The sequence below is a fragment of the Sus scrofa genome, chromosome 16 (assembly GCF_054392235.1).
Source record: "Sus scrofa isolate SSC_HxYL_T2T_F1_AM1 chromosome 16, Sscrofa_HxYL_maternal_Yorkshire_Landrace_v2.0, whole genome shotgun sequence".
NCBI lineage: Eukaryota > Metazoa > Chordata > Mammalia > Artiodactyla > Suidae > Sus > Sus scrofa.
In genome coordinates, this window is record NC_139398.1 from 8,051,427 (window position 1) to 8,076,690 (window position 25,264).

Consider the following 25,264-nt stretch of genomic DNA (forward strand, 5'->3'; position numbering starts at 1 on the left):
TCAATCACAATGCATGGAATCCACTGCATTCCATCGGGATGCTTTGGGCCATGCTGCATAAAATCCACTGCATTCAATCTTGCTTTTTGAATCCACTGCATTCAGTAATGCTGCATAAAATCCTTGCATTCAATTGGGTTCCATTTCTTCACGCTGCATGGAATACACTGCATTCAATCACGCTGCATGGAATCCACTGCATTCAATCGGGATGCATTTTACCATGCTGCGTGGTTTTCACTGCGTTCAATCACAATGCATGGAATCCACTGCATTCAATCGGGATGCTTTGGGCCATGCTGCATAAAATCCACTGCATTCAATCATGCTGCATGGAATCCACTGCATTCAATCATGCTGCAATAAATCCACTGCATTCAATAGGGTTCCATTTCTTCACGCTGCATGTTATACACTTCATTCATTCACGCTGCATGGAATCCACTGCATTAAATCGGGATGCATTTTACCTCGCTGCATGGATTACACTGCATTCAATGACAATGCATGGAATCCACTGCATTCCATCGGGATGCTTTGGGCCATGCTGCATAAAATCCACTGCATTCAATCATGCTGCATAAAATCCACTGCATTCAATCGGGATGCATTGGGCCTCGCTGCATGGAATAAACTGCATTCAATCAGGCTCCATGGAATCCACTGCATTCAATGGGGATGCATTCTACCATGCTGCATGGAGTTCACTGCATTCAATCACAATGCATGGAATCCACTGCATTCCATCGGGATGCTTTGGGCCATGCTGCATAAAATCCACTGCATTCAATCGGGATGCATTGGGCCTCGCTGCATGGACTCCACTGCATACAATCGGGATCCATTGCGCCAAAATGCATGGAATCCTCTGCATTCATTGACGCTGCATGGAATCCACTGCATTCCATCGGGATGCTTTGGGCCATGCTGCATAAAATCCACTGCATTCAATCATGCTGCATGGAATCCACTGCATTCAATCATGCTGCATAAAATCCACTGCATTCAATAGGGTTCCATTTCTTCTTCACGCTGCCTGGAATCCACTGCATTCAATCACGCTGCATGGAATCCACTGCATTCAATATGGATGCATTTTACCACTCTGCATGGAATCCACTGCATTTAATCACGCTGCATGTAATCCATGGAATTTAATCGGGATTCATTTTACTAAGCTGTATGGAATCGACTGCATTTAATCACGCTGCATGGAATCCACTGCATTCAATTGGGATTCATTTTACAAGGCTGCATGGAGTACACTGCATTCAATCACAATGCATGGAATCCACTGCATTCAAACGGGATGCTTTGGGCCATGCTGCATAAAATCCACTGCATTCAATCATGCTGCATGGAATCCACTGCATTCAATCATGCAGCATAAAATCCGCTGCATTCCATAGGGTTCCATTTCTTCATGCTGCATGGAATACACTGCATTCAATCAGGCTGCATGGAATCCACTGCATTCAATCGGGATGCATTTTTCCTCGTTGCATGGATTACACTGCATTCCATCACAATGCATCGAATCCACTGCATTCAATCGGGAAGCTTTGGGCCATGCTGCATACAATCCACTGCATTCAATCGGGATGCACTGGGCCTCGCTGCATGGACTCCACTGCATATAATCGGGATCCATTGCGCCACAATGCATGGAATACTCTGCATTAAATGACGCTGAATGGAATCCACTGCATTGAATCGTGAAGCTATGGGCCATGCTGCATAAAATCCACTGCATGCAATCATGCTGCATTGAATCCACTGCATTCAATCATGTTGCATAAAATCCACTGCATTCAATAGGGTTCCATTTCTTCACCCTGCATGGAATCCACTGCATTCAACCACGCTGCATGGAATCCACTGCATTCAATCGGGATGCATTTTACCACTCTGCATGGATTACACTGCATTTAATCACGCTGCATGTAATCCATGGAATTTTAATCGGGATTCATTTTACTAAGCTGTATGGAATCGACTGCACTTAATCACGCTGCATGGAATCCACTGCATTCAATCGGGATGCATTTTACCACGTTGCATGCAGTTCACTGCATTCAATCACAATGCATGGAATCCACTGCATTCAATCGGGATGCTTTGGGCCATGCTGCATAAAATCCACTGCATTCAATCTTGCTTTTTGAATCCACTGCATTCAGTAATGCTGCATAAATCCTTGCATTCAATTGGGTTCCATTTCTTCACGCTGCATGGAATACACTGCATTCAATCACGCTGCATGGAATCCACTGCATTCAATCGGGATGCATTTTACCATGCTGCGTGGTTTTCACTGCATTCAATCACAATGCATGGAATCCACTGCATTCCATCGGGATGCTTTGGGCCATGCTGCATAAACTCCACTGCATTCAATCATGCTGCATGGAATCCACTGCATTCAATCATGCTGCATAAAATCCACTGCATTCAATAGGGTTCCATTTCTTCACGCTGCATGTAATACACTGCATTCAATCACACTGAATGGAATCCACTGCATTCAATCGGGATGCATTTTACCTCGCTGCATGGATTACACTGCATTCAATCACAATGCTTGGAATCCACTGCATTCCATCGGGATGCTTTGGGCCATGCTGCATAAAATCCACTGCATTCAATCGGGATGCATTGGGCCACGCTGCATCGACTCCACTGCATTCAATCGGTATCCATTGCGCCACAATGCAAGGAATCCTCTGCATTCATTGACGCTGCATGGACTCCACTGCATTCAATCGGGATGCTTTGGGCCATGCTGCATAAAATCCACTGCATTCAACCATGCTGCATGGAATCCATTTCATTCAATCATGCTCTATAAAATCCAATGCATTCAATAGGGTTCCATTACTTCACGCTGCATGGAATACACTACATTAAATCAGGATGCATGGAATCAACTGCATTCAATCAGGATGCATTATACCACGTTGCATGGATTACCCTACATTCAATCACAATGCATGGAATCCACTGCATTCAATCGGGATGCCTTGGGCCATGCTGCATAAAATCCACTGCATTCAATCGGGATGCATTGGGCCTCGCTGCATAGACTCCACTGCATATAATCGGGATCCATTGCGCCACAATGCATGGAATACTCTGCATTCAATGACGCTGCATGGAATCCACTGCATTCCATCGGGAAGCTTTGGGCCATGCTGCATAAAATCCACTGCATTCAATCATGCTGCATGGAATCCACTGCATTCAATCGGGATGCATTTTACAAGGCTGCATGGATTACATTTCATACACTCAAAATGCATGGAATCCACTGCGTTCTATAGGTATGCTTTGGGCCATACTGCATAAAATACACTGCATTCAATTTGCTGCATGGAATCCACTGCATTCAATCATGCTGAATAAAATCCACTGCATTCAATAGGGTTCCATTTCTTCACGCTGCATTGAATACACTGCATTCAATCAGGCTCCATGGAATCCACTGCATTCAATGGGGATGCATTCTACAATGCTGCATGGAGTTCACTGCATTCAATCACAACGCATGTAATCCACTGCATTCCATTGGGATGCTTTGGGCCATGCTGCATAAAATCCACTGCATTCAATCGGGATGCATTGGGCTTCGCTGCATGGACTCCACTGCATACAATCGGGATCCATTGCGCCAAAATGCATGGAATACTCTGCATTCATTGACGCTGCATGGACTCCACTGCATTCAATCGGGATGCTTTGGGCCATGCTGCATAAAATCCACTGCATTCAACCATGCTGCATGGAATCCATTTCATTCAATCATGCTCTATAAATCCAATGCATTCAATAGGGTTCCATTACATCACACTGCATGGAATACACTGCATTAAATCAGGATGCATGGAATCGACTGCATTCAATCAGGATGCATTATACCACGTTGCATGGATTACCCTACATTCAATCACAATGCATGGAATCCACTGCATTCAATCGGGATGCTTTGGGCCATGCTGCATAAAATCCACTGCATTCAATGGTGATGCATTGGGCCTCGCTGCATAGACTCCACTGCATATAATCGGGATCCATTGCGCCACAATGCATGGAATATTCTGCATTCAACGACGCTGCATGGAATCCACTGCATTCCATCGGGAAGCTTTGGGCCATGCTGCATAAAATCCACTGCATTCAATCATGCTGCATGGAATCCACTGCATTCGATCGGGATGCATTTTACAAGGCTGCATGGATTACATTTCATACACTCAAAATGCATGGAATCCACTGCGTTCTATAGGTATACTTTGGGCCATACTGCATAAAATACACTGCATTCAATTTGCTGCATGGAATCCACTGCATTCAATCATGCTGCATAAAATCCACTGCATTCCATCGGGATGCATTGGGCCTCGCTGCATGGAATACACTGCATTCAATCACGCTGCATGAATTCCACTGCATTCAATGGGGATGCATTCTACAATGCTGCATGGAGTTCACTGCATTCAATCACAATGCATGGAATCCACTGCATTCCATCGGGATGCTTTGGGCCATGCTGCATAAAATCGACTGCATTCAATCGGGATGCATTGGGCCTCGCTGCATGGACTCCACTGCATACAATCGGGATCCATTGCACCAAAATGCATGGAATCCTCCGCATGCAACGACGCTGCATGGACTCCACTGCATTGAATCGGGATGCTTTGGGCCATGCTGCATAAAATCCACTGCATTCAATCATGCTGCATGGAATCCACTGCATTCAATCATGCTGTATAAAATCCACTGCATTCAATAGGGTTCCATTTCTTCACGTGGCATCGAATCCACTGCATTCAATCACGCTGCATGGAATCCACTGCATTCAATCGGGATGCATTTTTCCTCGCTGCATGGAGTACACTGCATTCAATCATGCTGCATAAAATCCACTGCATTCCATCGGGATGCTTTGGGCCATGCTGCATAAAATCCACTGCATTCAATTTGCTGCATGGAATCCACTGCATTCAATCATGCTGCATAAAATCCACTGCATTCAATCGGGATGCATTGGGCCTCGCTGCATGGAATAAACTGCATTCAATCAGGCTCCATGGAATCCACTGCACTCAATGGGGATGCATTCTACCATGCTGCATGGAGTTCACTGCATTCCATCACAATGCATGGAATCCACTGCATTCCATCGGGATGCTTTGGGCCATGCTGCATACAATCCACTGCATTCAATCGGGATGCATTGGGCCTCGCTGCATGGACTCCACTGCATACAATCGGGATCCATTGCGCCAAAATGCATGGAATCGACTGCATTTAATCACGGTGCATGGAATCCACTGCATTCAATCGGGATGCATTTTACCACACTGCTTGGATTACACTGCATTCAATCGCAATGCATAGAATCCACTGCATTCAATATGGATGCATTTTACCACTCTGCATGGAATCCACTGCATTTAATCACGCTGCATGTAATCCATGGAATTTAATCGGGATTCATTTTACTAAGCTGTATGGAATCGACTGCATTTAATCACGCTGCATGGAATCCACTGCATTCAATCGGGATTCATTTTACAAGGCTGCATGGAGTACACTGCATTCAATCACAATGCATGGAATCCACTGCATTCAAACGGGATGCTTTGGGCCATGCTGCATAAAATCCACTGCATTCAATCATGCTGCATGGAATCCACTGCATTCAATCATGCAGCATAAAATCCGCTGCATTCCATAGGGTTCCATTTCTTCATGCTGCATGGAATCCACTGCATTCAATCAGGCTGCATAAAATCCGCTGCATTCCATAGGGTTCCATTTCTTCATGCTGCATGGAATACACTGCATTCAATCAGGCTGCATGGAATCCACTGCATTCAATCGGGATGCATTTTTCCTCGTTGCATGGATTACACTGCATTCCATCACAATGCATGGAATCCACTGCATTCAATCGGGAAGCTTTGGGCCATGCTGCATACAATCCACTGCATTCAATCGGGATGCACTGGGCCTCGCTGCATGGACTCCACTGCATATAATCGGGATCCATTGCGCCACAATGCATGGAATACTCTGCATGCAATGACGCTGAATGGAATCCACTGCATTGAATCGTGAAGCTATGGGCCATGCTGCATAAAATCCACTGCATGCAATCATGCTGCATTGAAACCACTGCATTCAATCATGCTGCATAAAATCCACTGCATTCAATAGGGTTCCATTACTGCACCCTGCATGGAATCCACTGCATTCAACCACGCTGCATGGAATCCACTGCATTCAATCGGGATGCATTTTACCACTCTGCATGGATTACACTGCTTTTAATCACGCTGCATGTAATCCATGGAATTTAATCGGGATTCATTTTACTAAGCTGTATGGAATCGACTGCACTTAATCACGCTGCATGGAATCCACTGCATTCAATCGGGATGCATTTTACCACGTTGCATGCAGTTCACTGCATTCAATCACAATGCATGGAATCCACTGCATTCAATCGGGATGCTTTGGGCCATGCTGCATAAAATCCACTGCATTCAATCTTGCTTTTTGAATCCACTGCATTCAGTAATGCTGCATAAAATCCTTGCATTCAATTGGGTTCCATTTCTTCACGCTGCATGGAATACACTGCATTCAATCACGCTGCATGGAATCCACTGCATTCAATCGGGATGCATTTTACCATGCTGGGTGGTTTTCACTGCATTCAATCACAATGCATGGAATCCACTGCATTCCATCGGGATGCTTTGGGCCATGCTGCATAAACTCCACTGCATTCAATCGGGAGGCATTGGGCCTCGCTGCATGGACTCCACTGCATAAAATCTGGATCCATTGCGCCACAATGCATGGAATCCTCTGCATTCAACGACGCTGCATGGAATCCACTGCATTCCATCGGGATGTTTTGGGCCATGCTGCATAAAATCTACTGCATTCAATCGGGATGCATTGGGCCTCGCTGCATGAACTCCACTGCATACAATCTGGAAGCATTGCGCCAAAATGCATGGAATACTCTGCATTCAACGACGCTGCATGGAATCCACTGCATTCAATCGGGATGCTTTGGGCCATGCTGCATAAATCCATTGCATTCAATCATGCTTCATGGAATCCACTGCATTCAATCGTGCTGCATAAAATCCACGGCATTCAATAGGGTTCCATTTCTTCACACTGCATCGAATCCACTACATTCAATCACGCTGCATGGAATCCACTGCATTCTATCGGGATGCATTTTACCACACTGCATAGATTACACCGCATTCAATCACAATGCATGGAATCCACTGCATTCAATCGGGATGCTTTGGGCCATGCTGCATAAAATCCACTGCATTCAATCGGGATGCATTGGGCCTCGCTGCATGGACTCCACTGCATTCAATCGGGATTCATTGTGCCACAATGCATGGAATTCTCTTCATTCAATGACGCTGCATCGAATCCACTGCATTCAATCGGAATCCATTGTGCCACAATGCATGGAATCCTCTGCATTCAATGACGCTGCATGGAATCCACTGCATTCCATCAGGATGCATTGGGCCATGCTGCATAAAATCCACTGCATGCAATCATGCTGCATGGAATCCACTGCATTCAATCATGCTGCATAAAATCCACTGCATTCAATAGGGTTCCATTTCTTCACGCTGCATGGAATCCACTGCATTCAATCACGCTGCATGAATTCCACTGCATTCAACATGGATGAATTTTACCACGCTGCATTTAGTACACTGTATTCAATCACAATTCATGGAATCCATTGCATTCAATCGGGATGCTTTGGGCCATGCTGCATAAAATCCACTGCATTCAATCGGGATGCACTGGGCATTGCTGCATGGACTCCACTGCATACAATCCGGATCCATTGCGCCACAATGCATGGAATCCTCTTCATTCAACGACGCTGCATGGAATCCACTGCATTCCATCGGGATGCTTTGGGCCATGCTGCATAAAATCCACTGCATTCAATCGGGATGCATTGGGCCTCGCTGCATGGACTCCACTGCATACAATCGGGATCCATTGCGCCACAATGCATGGAATCCTCTGCATTCAATGACGCTGCATGGAATCCACTGCATTCCATCGGGATGCTTTGGGCCATGCTGCATAAAATCCACTGTATGCAATCATGCTGCATGGAATCCACTGCATTCAATCATGCTGCATAAAATCCACTGCATTCAATAGGGTTCCATTTCTTCACGCTGCATGGAATCCACTGCATTCAATCACGCTGCATGGAATCCACTGCATTCAACATGGATGAATTTTACCACGCTGCATTTAGTACACTGTATTCAATCACAATTCATGGAATCCATTGCATTCAATCGGGATGCTTTGGGCCATGCTGCATAAAATCCACTGCATTCAATCGGGATGCACTGGGCATCGCTGCATGGGCTCCACTGCATACAATCCAGATCTATTGCGCCACAATGCATGGAATCCTCTGCATTCAATGACGCTGCATGGAATCCACTGCATTCAATCGGGATGCTTTGGGCCATGCTGCATAAAATCCATTGCATTCAATCATGCTGCATGGAATCCACTGCATTCAATCGGGATGCATTTTACCATGCTGCATTGATTACCCTTCATTCAATCAGGCTGCATGGAATCCACTGCATTCTATCGGGATGCTTTGGGCCATGCTGCATAAAATCCACTGCATTTAATCGGGATGCATTTGGCCACGCTGCATGGACTCCACTGCATAAAATCGGGATCCATTGCCCCAAAATGCAAGGAATCATCTGCATTCAATGACGCTGCATGGAATCCACTGCATTCCATCGGGATGCTTTGGGCCATGCTGCATAAAATCCACTGCATTCAACCATGCTGCATGGAATCCACTGCATTCAATCATGCTGCATAAAATCCACTGCATTCAATCGGGATGCATTGGGCCCCGCTGCATGGAATAAACTGCATTCAATCAGGCTCCATGGAATCCACTGCATTCAATGGGGATGCATTCTACCATGCTGCATGGAGTTCACTGCATTCAATCACAATGCATGGAATCCACTGCATTCCATCGGGATGCTTTGGGCCATGCTGCATAAAATCCACTGCATTCAATCGGGATGCATTGGGCCTCGCTGCATGGACTCCACTGCATACAATCGGGATCCATTGCGCCAAAATGCATGGAATCCTCTGCATTCATTGACGCTGCATGGAATCCACTGCATTCCATCGGGATGCTTTGGGCCATACTGCATAAAATCCACTGCATGCAATCATGCTGCATGGAATCCACTGCATTCAATCATGCTGCATAAAATCCACTGCATTCAATAGGGTTCCATTTCTTCTTCACGCTGCCTGGAATCCACTGCATTCAATCACGCTGCATGGAATCCACTGCATTCAATATGGATGCATTTTACCACTCTGCATGGAATCCACTGCATTTAATCACGCTGCATGTAATCCATGGAATTTAATCGGGATTCATTTTACTAAGCTGTATGGAATCGACTGCATTTAATCACGCTGCATGGAATCCACTGCATTCAATCGGGATTCATTTTACAAGGCTGCATGGAGTACACTGCATTCAATCACAATGCATGGAATCCACTGCATTCAAACGGGATGCTTTGGGCCATGCTGCATAAAATCCACTGCATTCAATCATGCTGCATGGAATCCACTGCATTCAATCATGCAGCATAAAATCCGCTGCATTCCATAGGGTTCCATTTCTTCATGCTGCATGGAATACACTGCATTCAATCAGGCTGCATGGAATCCACTGCATTCAATCGGGATGCATTTTTCCTCGTTGCATGGATTACACTGCATTCCATCACAATGCATGGAATCCACTGCATTCAATCGGGAAGCTTTGGGCCATGCTGCATACAATCCACTGCATTCAATCGGGATGCACTGGGCCTCGCTGCATGGACTCCACTGCATATAATCGGGATCCATTGCGCCACAATGCATGGAATACTCTGCATTCAATGACGCTGAATGGAATCCACTGCATTGAATCGGGATGCTTTGGGCCATGCTGCATAAAATCCACTGTATGCAATCATGCTGCATGGAATCCACTGCATTCAATCACGCTGCATGGAATCCACTGCATTCAATCGGGATGCATTTTTCCTCGCTGCATGGAGTACACTGCATTCAATCATGCTGCATAAAATCCACTGCATTCCATCGGGATGCTTTGGGCCATGCTGCATAAAATCCACTGCATTCAACCATGCTGCATGGAATCCACTGCATTCAATCATGCTGCATAAAATCCACTGCATTCAATCGGGATGCATTGGGCCTCGCTGCATGGAATAAACTGCATTCAATCAGGCTCCATGGAATCCACTGCATTCAATGGGGATGCATTCTACCATGCTGCATGGAGTTCACTGCATTCAATCACAATGCATGGAATCCACTGCATTCCATCGGGATGCTTTGGGCCATGCTGCATACAATCCACTGCATTCAATCGGGATGCATTGGGCCTCGCTGCATGGACTCCACTGCATACAATCGGGATCCATTGCGCCAAAATGCATGGAATCGACTGCATTTAATCACGGTGCATGGAATCCACTGCATTCAATCATGCAGCATAAAATCCGCTGCATTCCATAGGGTTCCATTTCTTCATGCTGCATGGAATACACTGCATTCAATCAGGCTGCATAAAATCCGCTGCATTCCATAGGGTTCCATTTCTTCATGCTGCATGGAATACACTGCATTCAATCAGGCTGCATGGAATCCACTGCATTCCATCGGGATGCATTTTTCCTCGTTGCATGGATTACACTGCATTCCATCACAATGCATGGATTCCACTGCATTCATTCAGGAAGCTTTGGGCCATGCTGCATACAATCCACTGCATTCAATCGGGATGCACTGGGCCTCGCTGCATGGACTCCACTGCATATAATCGGGATCCATTGCGCCACAATGCATGGAATACTCTGCATTCAATGACGCTGAATGGAATCCACTGCATTGAATCGTGAAGCTATGGGCCATGCTGCATAAAATCCACTGCATGCAATCATGCTGCATTGAAACCACTGCATTCAATCATGCTGCATAAAATCCACTGCATTCAATAGGGTTCCATTACTGCACCCTGCATGGAATCCACTGCATTCAACCACGCTGCATGGAATCCACTGCATTCAATCGGGATGCATTTTACCACTCTGCATGGATTACACTGCATTTAATCACGCTGCATGTAATCCATGGAATTTAATCGGGATTCATTTTACTAAGCTGTATGGAATCGACTGCACTTAATCACGCTGCATGGAATCCACTGCATTCAATCGGGATGCATTTTACCACGTTGCATGCAGTTCACTGCATTCAATCACAATGCATGGAATCCACTGCATTCAATCGGGATGCTTTGGGCCATGCTGCATAAAATCCACTGCATTCAATCTTGCTTTTTGAATCCACTGCATTCAGTAATGCTGCATAAAATCCTTGCATTCAATTGGGTTCCATTTCTTCACGCTGCCTGGAATCCACTGCATTCAATCACGCTGCATGGAATCCACTGCATTCTATCGGGATGCATTTTACCTCGCTGCATGGATTACACTGCATTCAATCACAATGCATGGAATCCACTGCATTCCATTGGGATGCTTTGGGCCATGCTGCATAAACTCCACTGCATTCAATCGGGAGGCATTGGGCCTCGCTGCATGGACTCCACTGCATAAAATCTGGATCCATTGTGCCACAATGCATGGAATCCTCTGCATTCAACGACGCTGCATGGAATCCACTGCATTCCATCGGGATGTTTTGGGCCATGCTGCATAAAATCTACTGCATTCAATCGGGATGCATTGGGCCTCGCTGCATGAACTCCACTGCATACAATCTGGAACCATTGCGCCAAAATGCATGGAATCGACTGCATTTAATCACGGTGCATGGAATCCACTGCATTCAATCGGGATGCATTTTACCACACTGCTTGGATTACACTGCATTCAATCGCAATGCATAGAATCCACTGCATTCAATATGGATGCATTTTACCACTCTGCATGGAATCCACTGCATTTAATCACGCTGCATGTACTCCATGGAATTTAATCGGGATTCATTTTACTAAGCTGTATGGAATCGACTGCATTTAATCACGCTGCATGGAATCCGCTGCATTCAATCTGGATTCATTTTACAAGGCTGCATGGAGTACACTGCATTCAATCACAATGCATGGAATCCACTGCATTCAAACGGGATGCTTTGGGCCATGCTGCATAAAATCCACTGCATTCAATCATGCTGCATGGAATCCACTGCATTCAATCATGCAGCATAAAATCCGCTGCATTCCATAGGGTTCCATTTCTTCATGCTGCATGGAATACACTGCATTCAATCAGGCTGCATAAAATCCGCTGCATTCCATAGGGTTCCATTTCTTCATGCTGCATGGAATACACTGCATTCAATCAGGCTGCATGGAATCCACTGCATTCCATCGGGATGCATTTTTCCTCGTTGCATGGATTACACTGCATTCCATCACAATGCATGGAATCCACTGCATTCAATCGGGAAGCTTTGGGCCATGCTGCATACAATCCACTGCATTCAATCGGGATGCACTGGGCCTCGCTGCATGGACTCCACTGCATATAATCGGGATCCATTGCGCCACAATGCATGGAATACTCTGCATTCAATGACGCTGAATGGAATCCACTGCATTGAATCGTGAAGCTATGGGCCATGCTGCATAAAATCCACTGCATGCAATCATGCTGCATTGAAACCACTGCATTCAATCATGCTGCATAAAATCCACTGCATTCAATAGGGTTCCATTACTGCACCCTGCATGGAATCCACTGCATTCAACCACGCTGCATGGAATCCACTGCATTCAATCGGGATGCATTTTACCACTCTGCATGGATTACACTGCATTTAATCACGCTGCATGTAATCCATGGAATTTAATCGGGATTCATTTTACTAAGCTGTATGGAATCGACTGCACTTAATCACGCTGCATGGAATCCACTGCATTCAATCGGGATGCATTTTACCACGTTGCATGCAGTTCACTGCATTCAATCACAATGCATGGAATCCACTGCATTCCATCGGGATGCTTTGGGCCATGCTGCATAAACTCCACTGCATTCAATCTTGCTTTTTGAATCCACTGCATTCAGTAATGCTGCATAAAATCCTTGCATTCAATTGGGTTCCATTTCTTCACGCTGCCTGGAATCCACTGCATTCAATCACGCTGCATGGAATCCACTGCATTCTATCGGGATGCATTTTACCTCGCTGCATGGATTACACTGCATTCAATCACAATGCATGGAATCCACTGCATTCCATCGGGATGCTTTGGGCCATGCTGCATAAACTCCACTGCATTCAATCGGGAGGCATTGGGCCTCGCTGCATGGACTCCACTGCATAAAATCTGGATCCATTGCGCCACAATGCATGGAATCCTCTGCATTCAACGACGCTGCATGGAATCCACTGCATTCCATCGGGATGTTTTGGGCCATGCTGCATAAAATCTACTGCATTCAATCGGGATGCATTGGGCCTCGCTGCATGAACTCCACTGCATACAATCTGGAACCATTGCGCCAAAATGCATGGAATACTCTGCATTCAACGACGCTGCATGGAATCCACTGCATTCAATCGGGATGCTTTGGGCCATGCTGCATAAATCCATTGCATTCAATCATGCTTCATGGAATCCACTGCATTCAATCGTGCTGCATAAAATCCACGGCATTCAATAGGGTTCCATTTCTTCACGCTGCATGGAATCCACTACATTCAATCACGCTGCATGGAATCCACTGCATTCTATCGGGATGCATTTTACCACGCTGCATAGATTACACCGCATTCAATCACAATGCATGGAATCCACTGCATTCAATCGGGATGCTTTGGGCCATGCTGCATAAAATCCACTGCATTCAATCGGGATGCATTGGGCCTCGCTGCATGGACTCCACTGCATTCAATCGGGATCCTTTGTGCCACAATGCATGGAATTCTCTTCATTCAATGACGCTGCATCGAATCCACTGCATTCAATCGGAATCCATTGTGCTACAATGCATGGAATCCTCTGCATTCAATGACGCTGCATGGAATCCACTGCATTCCATCAGGATGCTTTGGGCCATGCTGCATAAAATCCACTGCATGCAATCATGCTGCATGGAATCCACTGCATTCAATCATGCTGCATAAAATCCACTGCATTCAATAGGGTTCCATTTCTTCACGCTGCATGGAATCCACTGCATTCAATCACGCTGCATGGAATCCACTGCATTCAACATGGATGAATTTTACCACGCTGCATTTAGTACACTGTGTTCAATCACAATTCATGGAATCCATTGCATTCAATCGGGATGCTTTGGGCCATGCTGCATAAAATCCACTGCATTCAATCGGGATGCACTGGGCATTGCTGCATGGACTCCACTGCATACAATCCGGATCCATTGCGCCACAATGCATGGAATCCTCTTCATTCAACGACGCTGCATGGAATCCACTGCATTCCATCGGGATGCTTTGGGCCATGCTGCATAAAATCCACTGCATTCAATCGGGATGCATTGGGCCTCGCTGCATGGACTCCACTGCATACAATCGGGATCCATTGCGCCACAATGCATGGAATCCTCTGCATTCAATGACGCTGCATGGAATCCACTGCATTCCATCGGGATGCTTTGGGCCATGCTGCATAAAATCCACTGCATGCAATCATGCTGCATGGAATCCACTGCATTCAATCATGCTGCATAAAATCCACTGCATTCAATAGGGTTCCATTTCTTCACGCTGCATGGAATCCACTGCATTCAATCACGCTGCATGGAATCCACTGCATTCAACATGGATGAATTTTACCACGCTGCATTTAGTACACTGTATTCAATCACAATTCATGGAATCCATTGCATTCAATCGGGATGCTTTGGGCCATGCTGCATAAAATCCACTGCATTCAATCGGGATGCACTGGGCATCGCTGCATGGACTCCACTGCATACAATCCGGATCCATTGCGCCACAATGCATGGAATCCTCTGCATTCAATGACGCTGCATGGAATCCACTGCATTCAATCGGGATGCTTTGGGCCATGCTGCATAAAATCCATTGCATTCAATCATGCTGCATGGAATCCACTGCATTCAATCGGGATGCATTTTACCATGCTGCATTGATTACCCTTCATTCAATCAGGCTGCATGGAATCCACTGCATTCTATCGGGATGCTTTGGGCCATGCTGCATAAAATCCACTGCATTTAATCGGGATGCATTTGGCCACGCTGCATGGACTCCACTGCATAAAATCGGGATCCATTGCCCCAAAATGCAAGGAATCATCTGCATTCAATGACGCTGCATGGAATCCACTGCATTCCATCGGGATTCTTTGGGCCATGCTGCATAAAATCCACTGCATTCAACCATGCTGCATGGAATCCACTGCATTCAATCATGCTGCATAAAATCCACTGCATTCAATCGGGATGCATTGGGCCTCGCTGCATGGAATAAACTGCATTCAATCAGGCTCCATGGAATCCACTGCATTCAATGGGGATGCATTCTACCATGCTGCATGGAGTTCACTGCATTCAATCACAATGCATGGAATCCACTGCATTCCATCGGGATGCTTTGGGCCATGCTGCATAAAATCCACTGCATTCAATCGGGATGCATTGGGCCTCGCTGCATGGACTCCACTGCATACAATCGGGATCCATTGCGCCAAAATGCATGGAATCCTCTGCATTCATTGACGCTGCATGGAATCCACTGCATTCCATCGGGATGCTTTGGGCCATACTGCATAAAATCCACTGCATGCAATCATGCTGCATGGAATCCACTGCATTCAATCATGCTGCATAAAATCCACTGCATTCAATAGGGTTCCATTTCTTCTTCACGCTGCCTGGAATCCACTGCATTCAATCACGCTGCATGGAATCCACTGCATTCAATATGGATGCATTTTACCACTCTGCATGGAATCCACTGCATTTAATCACGCTGCATGTAATCCATGGAATTTAATCGGGATTCATTTTACTAAGCTGTATGGAATCGACTGCATTTAATCACGCTGCATGGAATCCACTGCATTCAATCGGGATTCATTTTACAAGGCTGCATGGAGTACACTGCATTCAATCACAATGCATGGAATCCACTGCATTCAAACGGGATGCTTTGGGCCATGCTGCATAAAATCCACTGCATTCAATCATGCTGCATGGAATCCACTGCATTCAATCATGCAGCATAAAATCCGCTGCATTCCATAGGGTTCCATTTCTTCATGCTGCATGGAATACACTGCATTCAATCAGGCTGCATGGAATCCACTGCATTCAATCGGGATGCATTTTTCCTCGTTGCATGGATTACACTGCATTCCATCACAATGCATCGAATCCACTGCATTCAATCGGGAAGCTTTGGGCCATGCTGCATACAATCCACTGCATTCAATCGGGATGCACTGGGCCTCGCTGCATGGACTCCACTGCATATAATCGGGATCCATTGCGCCACAATGCATGGAATACTCTGCATTCAATGACGCTGAATGGAATCCACTGCATTGAATCGTGAAGCTATGGGCCATGCTGCATAAAATCCACTGCATGCAATCATGCTGTATGGAATCCACTGCATTCAATCATGTTGCATAAAATCCACTGCATTCAATAGGGTTCCATTTCTTCACCCTGCATGGAATCCACTGCATTCAACCAAGCTGCATGGAATCCACTGCATTCAATCGGGATGCATTTTACCACTCTGCATGGATTACACTGCATTTAATCACGCTGCATGTAATCCATGGAATTTTAATCGGGATTCATTTTACTAAGCTGTATGGAATCGACTGCACTTAATCACGCTGCATGGAATCCACTGCATTCAATCGGGATGCATTTTACCACGTTGCATGCAGTTCACTGCATTCAATCACAATGCATGGAATCCACTGCATTCAATCGGGATGCTTTGGGCCATGCTGCATAAAATCCACTGCATTCAATCTTGCTTTTTGAATCCACTGCATTCAGTAATGCTGCATAAATCCTTGCATTCAATTGGGTTCCATTTCTCCACGCTGCATGGAATACACTGCATTCAATCACGCTGCATGGAATCCACTGCATTCAATCGGGATGCATTTTACCATGCTGCGTGGTTTTCACTGCATTCAATCACAATGCATGGAATCCACTGCATTCCATCGGGATGCTTTGGGCCATGCTGCATAAAATCCACTGCATTCAATCATGCTGCATGGAATCCACTGCATTCAATCATGCTGCATAAAATCCACTGCATTCAATAGGGTTCCATTTCTTCACGCTGCATGTAATACACTGCATTCAATCACACTGAATGGAATCCACTGCATTCAATCGGGATGCATTTTACCTCGCTGCATGGATTACACTGCATTCAATCACAATGCTTGGAATCCACTGCATTCCATCGGGATGCTTTGGGCCATGCTGCATAAAATCCACTGCATTCAATCGGGATGCATTGGGCCACGCTGCATCGACTCCACTGCATTCAATCGGTATCCATTGCGCCACAATGCAAGGAATCCTCTGCATTCATTGACGCTGCATGGACTCCACTGCATTCAATCGGGATGCTTTGGGCCATGCTGCATAAAATCCACTGCATTCAACCATGCTGCATGGAATCCATTTCATTCAATCATGCTCTATAAAATCCAATGCATTCAATAGGGTTCCATTACTTCACGCTGCATGGAATACACTACATTAAATCAGGATGCATGGAATCGACTGCATTCAATCAGGATGCATTATACCACGTTGCATGGATTACCCTACATTCAATCACAATGCTTGGAATCCACTGCATTCCATCGGGATGCTTTGGGCCATGCTGCATAAACTCCACTGCATTCAATCGGGAGGCATTGGGCCTCGCTGCATGGACTCCACTGCATAAAATCTGGATCCATTGCGCCACAATGCATGGAATCCTCTGCATTCAACGACGCTGCATGGAATCCACTGCATTCCATCGGGATGTTTTGGGCCATGCTGCATAAAATCTACTGCATTCAATCGGGATGCATTGGGCCTCGCTGCATGAACTCCACTGCATACAATCTGGAACCATTGCGCCACAATGCATGGAATACTCTGCATTCAACGACGCTGCATGGAATCCACTGCATTCAATCGGGATGCTTTGGGCCATGCTGCATAAATCCATTGCATTCAATCATGCTTCATGGAATCCACTGCATTCAATCGTGCTGCATAAAATCCAAGGCATTCAATAGGGTTCCATTTCTTCACGCTGCATGGAATCCACTACATTCAATCACGCTGCATGGAATCCACTGCATTCTATCGGGATGCATTTTACCACGCTGCATAGATTACACCGCATTCAATCACAATGCATGGAATCCACTGCATTCAATCGGGATGCTTTGGGCCATGCTGCATAAAATCCACTGCATTCAATCGGGATGCATTGGGCCTCGCTGCATGGACTCCACTGCATTCAATCGGGATCCTTTGTGCCACAATGCATGGAATTCTCTTCATTCAATGACGCTGCATCGAATCCACTGCATTCAATCGGAATCCATTGTGCTACAATGCATGGAATCCTCTGCATTCAATGACGCTGCATGGAATCCACTGCATTCCATCAGGATGCTTTGGGCCATGCTGCATAAAATCCACTGCATGCAATCATGCTGCATGGAATCCACTGCATTCAATCATGCTGCATAAAATCCACTGCATTCAATAGGGTTCCATTTCTTCACGCTGCATGGAATCCACTGCATTCAATCACGCTGCATGGAATCCACTGCATTCAACATGGATGAATTTTACCACGCTGCATTTAGTACACTGTATTCAATCACAATTCATGGAATCCATTGCATTCAATCGGGATGCTTTGGGCCATGCTGCATAAAATCCACTGCATTCAATCGGGATGCACTGGGCATTGCTGCATGGACTCCACTGCATACAATCCGGATCCATTGCGCCACAATGCATGGAATCCTCTTCATTCAACGACGCTGCATGGAATCCACTGCATTCCATCGGGATGCTTTGGGCCATGCTGCATAAAATCCACTGCATTCAATCGGGATGCATTGGGCCTCGCTGCATGGACTCCACTGCATACAATCGGGATCCATTGCGCCACAATGCATGGAATCCTCTGCATTCAATGACGCTGCATGGAATCCACTGCATTCCATCGGGATGCTTTGGGCCATGCTGCATAAAATCCACTGCATTCAATCATGCTGCATGGAATCCACTGCATTCAATCATGCTGCATAAAATCCACTGCATTCAATAGGGTTCCATTTCTTCACGCTGCATGGAATCCACTGCATTCAATCACGCTGCATGGAATCCACTGCATTCAACATGGATGAATTTTACCACGCTGCATTTAGTACACTGTATTCAATCACAATTCATGGAATCCATTGCATTCAATCGGGATGCTTTGGGCCATGCTGCATAAAATCCACTGCATTCAATCGGGATGCACTGGGCATCGCTGCATGGACTCCACTGCATACAATCCGGATCCATTGCGCCACAATGCATGGAATCCTCTGCATTCAATGACGCTGCATGGAATCCACTGCATTCAATCGGGATGCTTTGCGCCATGCTGCATAAAATCCATTGCATTCAATCATGCTGCATGGAATCCACTGCATTCAATCGGGATGCATTTTACCATGCTGCATTGATTACCCTTCATTCAATCAGGCTGCATGGAATCCACTGCATTCTATCGGGATGCTTTGGGCCATGCTGCATAAAATCCACTGCATTTAATCGGGATGCATTTGGCCACGCTGCATGGACTCCACTGCATAAAATCGGGATCCATTGCCCCAAAATGCAAGGAATCATCTGCATTCAATGACGCTGCATGGAATCCACTGCATTCCATCGGGATTCTTTGGGCCATGCTGCATAAAATCCACTGCATTCAACCATGCTGCATGGAATCCACTGCATTCAATCATGCTGCATAAAATCCACTGCATTCAATCGGGATGCATTGGGCCTCGCTGCATGGAATAAACTGCATTCAATCAGGCTCCATGGAATCCACTGCATTCAATGGGGATGCATTCTACCATGCTGCATGGAGTTCACTGCATTCAATCACAATGCATGGAATCCACTGCATTCCATCGGGATGCTTTGGGCCATGCTGCATAAAATCCACTGCATTCAATCGGGATGCATTGGGCCTCGCTGCATGGACTCCACTGCATACAATCGGGATCCATTGCGCCAAAATGCATGGAATCCTCTGCATTCATTGACGCTGCATGGAATCCACTGCATTCCATCGGGATGCTTTGGGCCATACTGCATAAAATCCACTGCATGCAATCATGCTGCATGGAATCCACTGCATTCAATCATGCTGCATAAAATCCACTGCATTCAATAGGGTTCCATTTCTTCTTCACGCTGCCTGGAATCCACTGCATTCAATCACGCTGCATGGAATCCACTGCATTCAATATGGATGCATTTTACCACTCTGCATGGAATCCACTGCATTTAATCACGCTGCATGTAATCCATGGAATTTAATCGGGATTCATTTTACTAAGCTGTATGGAATCGACTGCATTTAATCACGCTGCATGGAATCCACTGCATTCAATCGGGATTCATTTTACAAGGCTGCATGGAGTACACTGCATTCAATCACAATGCATGGAATCCACTGCATTCAAACGGGATGCTTTGGGCCATGCTGCATAAAATCCACTGCATTCAATCATGCTGCATGGAATCCACTGCATTCAATCATGCAGCATAAAATCCGCTGCATTCCATAGGGTTCCATTTCTTCATGCTGCATGGAATACACTGCATTCAATCAGGCTGCATGGAATCCACTGCATTCAATCGGGATGCATTTTTCCTCGTTGCATGGATTACACTGCATTCCATCACAATGCATCGAATCCACTGCATTCAATCGGGAAGCTTTGGGCCATGCTGCATACAATCCACTGCATTCAATCGGGATGCACTGGGCCTCGCTGCATGGACTCCACTGCATATAATCGGGATCCATTGCGCCACAATGCATGGAATACTCTGCATTCAATGACGCTGAATGGAATCCACTGCATTGAATCGTGAAGCTATGGGCCATGCTGCATAAAATCCACTGCATGCAATCATGCTGCATGGAATCCACTGCATTCAATCATGTTGCATAAAATCCACTGCATTCAATAGGGTTCCATTTCTTCACCCTGCATGGAATCCACTGCATTCAACCAAGCTGCATGGAATCCACTGCATTCAATCGGGATGCATTTTACCACTCTGCATGGATTACACTGCATTTAATCACGCTGCATGTAATCCATGGAATTTTAATCGGGATTCATTTTACTAAGCTGTATGGAATCGACTGCACTTAATCACGCTGCATGGAATCCACTGCATTCAATCGGGATGCATTTTACCACGTTGCATGCAGTTCACTGCATTCAATCACAATGCATGGAATCCACTGCATTCAATCGGGATGCTTTGGGCCATGCTGCATAAAATCCACTGCATTCAATCTTGCTTTTTGAATCCACTGCATTCAGTAATGCTGCATAAATCCTTGCATTCAATTGGGTTCCATTTCTCCACGCTGCATGGAATACACTGCATTCAATCACGCTGCATGGAATCCACTGCATTCAATCGGGATGCATTTTACCATGCTGCGTGGTTTTCACTGCATTCAATCACAATGCATGGAATCCACTGCATTCCATCGGGATGCTTTGGGCCATGCTGCATAAAATCCACTGCATTCAATCATGCTGCATGGAATCCACTGCATTCAATCATGCTGCATAAAATCCACTGCATTCAATAGGGTTCCATTTCTTCACGCTGCATGTAATACACTGCATTCAATCACACTGAATGGAATCCACTGCATTCAATCGGGATGCATTTTACCTCGCTGCATGGATTACACTGCATTCAATCACAATGCTTGGAATCCACTGCATTCCATCGGGATGCTTTGGGCCATGCTGCATAAAATCCACTGCATTCAATCGGGATGCATTGGGCCACGCTGCATCGACTCCACTGCATTCAATCGGTATCCATTGCGCCACAATGCAAGGAATCCTCTGCATTCATTGACGCTGCATGGACTCCACTGCATTCAATCGGGATGCTTTGGGCCATGCTGCATAAAATCCACTGCATTCAACCATGCTGCATGGAATCCATTTCATTCAATCATGCTCTATAAAATCCAATGCATTCAATAGGGTTCCATTACTTCACGCTGCATGGAATACACTACATTAAATCAGGATGCATGGAATCGACTGCATTCAATCAGGATGCATTATACCACGTTGCATGGATTACCCTACATTCAATCACAATGCTTGGAATCCACTTCATTCCATCGGGATGCTTTGGGCCATGCTGCATAAACTCCACTGCATTCAATCGAGAGGCATTGGGCCTCGCTGCATGGACTCCACTGCATAAAATCGGGATCCATTGCGCCACAATGCATGGAATCCTCTGCATTCAACGACGCTGCATGGAATCCACTGCATTCCATCGGGATGCTTTGGGCCATGCTGCATAAAATCTACTGCATTCAATCGGGATGCATTGGGCCTCGCTGCATGAACTCCACTGCATACAATCTGGAACCATTGCGCCAAAATGCATGGAATCGACTGCATTCAATCAGGATGCCTTATACCACGTTGCATGGATTACCCTACATTCAATCACAATGCATGGAATCCACTGCATTCCATCGGGAAGCTTTGGGCCATGCTGCATAAAATCCACTGCATTCAATCATGCTGCATGGAATCCACTGCATTCGATCGGGATGCATTTTACAAGGCTGCATGGATTACAGTTCATACACTCAAAATGCATGGAATCCACTGCGTTCTATAGGTATGCTTTGGGCCATACTGCATAAAATACACTGCATTCAATTTGCTGCATGGAATCCACTGCATTCAATCATGCTGCATAAAATCCACTGCATTCCATCGGGATGCATTGGGCCTCGCTGCATGGAATACACTGCATTCAATCACGCTGCATGAATTCCACTGCATTCAATGGGGATGCATTCTACAATGCTGCATGGAGTTCACTGCATTCAAACACAATGCATGGAATCCACTACATTCCATCGGGATGCTTTGGGCCATGCTGCATAAAATCGACTGCATTCAATCGGGATGCATTGGGCCTCGCTGCATGGACTCCACTGCATACAATCGGGATCCATTGCACCAAAATGCATGGAATCCTCCGCATGCAACGACGCTGCATGGACTCCACTGCATTCAATCGGGATGCTTTGGGCCATGCTGCATAAAATCCACTGCATTCAATCATGCTGCATGGAATCCACTGCATTCAATCATGCTGTATAAAATCCACTGCATTCAATAGGGTTCCATTTCTTCACGTGGCATCGAATCCACTGCATTCAATCACGCTGCATGGAATCCACTGCATTCAATCGGGATGCATTTTTCCTCGCTGCATGGAGTACACTGCATTCAATCATGCTGCATAAAATCCACTGCATTCCATCGGGATGCTTTGGGCCATGCTGCATAAAATCCACTGCATTCAACCATGCTGCATGGAATCCACTGCATTCAATCATGCTGCATAAAATCCACTGCATTCAATCGGGATGCATTGGGCCTCGCTGCATGGAATAAACTGCATTCAATCAGGCTCCATGGAATCCACTGCATTCAATGGGGATGCATTCTACCATGCTGCATGGAGTTCACTGCATTCCATCACAATGCATGGAATCCACTGCATTCCATCGGGATGCTTTGGGCCATGCTGCATACAATCCACTGCATTCAATCGGGATGCATTGGGCCTCGCTGCATGGACTCCACTGCATACAATCTGGAACCATTGCGCCAAAATGCATGGAATCGACTGCATTTAATCACGGTGCATGGAATCCACTGCATTCAATCGGGATGCATTTTACCACACTGCTTGGATTACACTGCATTCAATCGCAATGCATAGAATCCACTGCATTCAATATGGATGCATTTTACCACTCTGCATGGAATCCACTGCATTTAATCACGCTGCATGTACTCCATGGAATTTAATCGGGATTCATTTTACTAAGCTGTATGGAATCGACTGCATTTAATCACGCTGCATGGAATCCACTGCATTCAATCGGGATTCATTTTACAAGGCTGCATGGAGTACACTGCATTCAATCACAATGCATGGAATCCACTGCATTCAAACGGGATGCTTTGGGCCATGCTGCATAAAATCCACTGCATTCAATCATGCTGCATGGAATCCACTGCATTCAATCATGCAGCATAAAATCCGCTGCATTCCATAGGGTTCCATTTCTTCATGCTGCATGGAATACACTGCATTCAATCAGGCTGCATAAAATCCGCTGCATTCCATAGGGTTCCATTTCTTCATGCTGCATGGAATACACTGCATTCAATCAGGCTGCATGGAATCCACTGCATTCCATCGGGATGCATTTTTCCTCGTTGCATGGATTACACTGCATTCCATCACAATGCATGGAATCCACTGCATTCATTCAGGAAGCTTTGGGCCATGCTGCATACAATCCACTGCATTCAATCGGGATGCACTGGGCCTCGCTGCATGGACTCCACTGCATATAATCGGGATCCATTGCGCCACAATGCATGGAATACTCTGCATTCAATGACGCTGAATGGAATCCACTGCATTGAATCGTGAAGCTATGGGCCATGCTGCATAAAATCCACTGCATGCAATCATGCTGCATTGAAACCACTGCATTCAATCATGCTGCATAAAATCCACTGCATTCAATAGGGTTCCATTACTGCACCCTGCATGGAATCCACTGCATTCAACCACGCTGCATGGAATCCACTGCATTCAATCGGGATGCATTTTACCACTCTGCATGGATTACACTGCATTTAATCACGCTGCATGTAATCCATGGAATTTAATCGGGATTCATTTTACTAAGCTGTATGGAATCG